Genomic DNA, 3,023 nt, shown 5'->3' on the forward strand with positions numbered 1-3,023 from the left:
ATGGGAAGACGGACTGGCGGCTATGAAAATGAATTTACAGCAGTCTATGGTTTATGTTTGGGAGGTCTGATAAATTTAAGCAATGATAGAGACGAGAGAAGTTATGTTCAATAAAATTGAGATTTAAAAATGTGACCTTGTACAGTTTTTTCTAGTGTACTTTCACATATAAAAATATCCAACAAATCCCAATAGCAAACTTATATATGTTCTGGTAAGTTTACAAATCCTGTACACAGTAAAATATGGTAGATTTCATAATGACTTCATTCTGAAAAGAGAATGTAGTTGGATAGGGTTTATTGGCCCAAGTGCATTAATTACAAATAAAAGTAAGGCTATCAATGAATGAATTAATATAACCTTTCACTAACAGCACGGTTAATGAATGGTTTGCAAAATCTGGTATATATTTGGTACATATGCAGGGTATATGGGTGAAAGTACTATAAACATAAAATATTTCCTCTTTAAATACATTTGAATTAAACTTGGTTAAATGTCTGTACTGATTTTATATAGCAAATTGTTAGTGTTTATGGTTATGGAGAATAAAGTAAATAAATGATTTTGAAGAAAATGTTAGTGGGGTTTCTTACTTTACTAGTATTTTGTCTAGACACCAGGCTACTCCTGCTTTACACAACAATGTTTTTAATTTTTTGTATACACCAATCTCAGCAGAAGGTAGGAAAAACTGTGATGTCCATCTCCTTCATTCACTAAAAGGTCTCTAACCACTAAACCTGAGTTTGCAAGTACCAATTCTATACATTGATATAGCCATGCAGTGGCTTCTCTAGAAACAATATATAGGGAGGGCACACAAGATACCACAGTCAAACTGGGGGGGCATTCATAATTTCCAAAAGTAATGTGCTATGGAATTATACTTTTGTATTGGACTAAAATAATACTTGATCATGCAACATGGGAAGCCTGAAGCCACAATTGAGTGCGACTAATCCTTGAAATAAATATTATAACACAATAAATAACTTTTCCACTAAATGATTTCAGGGCCTTGAACATTTTGTCCCCTGAAGTCACTAAAACTTCAGGAGGGCATTTTATCTCTGGATAAATATAAATTAAATTCCTACTGTAAGTTAAGTGCCAGGAAACAGATGACCAAACACATACACCAACACAGGCTCTGTCACACCAACACCCAGACACACACACCAGGACAGGCTCTGCCACACCGACAACCAAACACACACACACCAGGACAGGCTCTGCCACACAGACACCCACACACATCAGGACAGGCTCTGCCACATCCAAACACACACACCAGGACAGGCTCTGATACACTGACACCTAAACACACACCCTAGGACAGGCTCTGCCACACTGACAACTGAACACACACACCAAGACAGGCTCTGCCACACCAACACCCAAAAACACACCAGGACAGGCTCTGCCACACCAACACCTATACACACACACACACCCGAGGACAGGCTCTGCTACACTGATAACCAAAAACACACAAACAGCAGGACACAATCTACGTCACAGACGTCTACATCAGGATGGATTTTTCACACTGCATTGTCGTTTATACCCCCCTTAGTGTTTTTGCCCCTTTTGTATTGATGCCCCTGCTGCCCATATATATTAATATTAGCCCCAGTTGCCGATAGCAGGTATAGATCAACATATTAACACACAAACCAAGCTTTAAACAGAATAAATAATAAACAGAATCAGACATACAAATCCTGTATTTGCAGGTATACAATAGTATATGAAACGTAGCATTGCAGGTCTAGATCAAATAAATACATGGAAACAGCATTGCAGGTATTAATCAACTGAATAAGACATACAAACACTGTATTTTCAGGTATACATAAACAATGTATGGAAATATATAGATATGGATCTACAGAATAACGCAAAAACCCAGCTTTGCAGGTATAGATCAATTGGAATTCACATAAAAACACGTAATTAAAAGGTATATTTAAAACCCCCTAAATTACAGGCATAGATCACAGGTTGCACACCCCAAAGCCAGCCCTGGCGCCCACACTGCCCACACAGCAATCACACTCCTATCATACCCAGGCAACCAGTAAATGCTGGTACCTAGGCATGATGAGACTGTGCTTGCTGTGATTGCTGTTAGCAATCACACTCCTATCATGCCAGGTCAGCCAGTACATGCTGGTACAGGGTGGCTGTAAGTAATGTGTAGCCCCCCATACTACTGGCAGCATCAATACACAAGGGGGGGCAGCTAGCTAGGTTTCAGCATGTACTGGCTGACTTGGCATTATAGGAGTGTGATTGCTAACAGCAATCAAAGTCCCATCATGCCTAGGTTCCAGAACGTACACATCCAACCAGTAAATGCTGGAACCTAGGCATGATGGGACTTTGATTGCTGTTAGCAATCACACTCCTATCATGCATAGTCAGCCAGTACATGCTGGTACATGGTGGCTGTAAGTGATGTGCAGACCCCATATTGCTGGCAGCATCAATACACAAGGGGGGCAGCTAGCTAGGTTTCAGCATGTACTGGCTGACTTGGCATTATAGGAGTGTGATTGCTAACAGCAATCACAGTCCCATCATGCCTAGGTTCCAGCACTTACACATCCATGCTATCACACACACACTCATTCATTCATATATTCATTCATTCACAGATTAATTCCCTCACCCTCCCCACCCCCTTACCTGCACTGCAGCTCCTCGATGCCGCTCACAGACTTCAGCAGAGGGTGTGGCCTCCCTCTGCGTTCTCTGGTACTGCACAGAGGAAGCAGGACTGGAGCAGAGTCATGTGATGTCACGTGAACTCTGCTAGGTTCCGCTTTCTCCATGCAGTACAGAAGACCCTCCCACAGGTAAGTAGCAGGGCTCGAGGTGCGGCCCGCGTAAGTCGGTTGCCCTGGCTGCCGATCTTACGCGGGCCGCACCCTGCGGAATTATCATATGTAGTAAACATGAATCAGAGTACTGGTAGTGTAGTAGTAGTAGTAGTGAAATATATAGTAGTGTAA

Source organism: Sceloporus occidentalis, unplaced genomic scaffold, assembly GCF_023333645.1.
Source record: "Sceloporus occidentalis isolate IW3139 unplaced genomic scaffold, rSceOcc1.0.p SCAF_277, whole genome shotgun sequence".
NCBI lineage: Eukaryota > Metazoa > Chordata > Lepidosauria > Squamata > Phrynosomatidae > Sceloporus > Sceloporus occidentalis.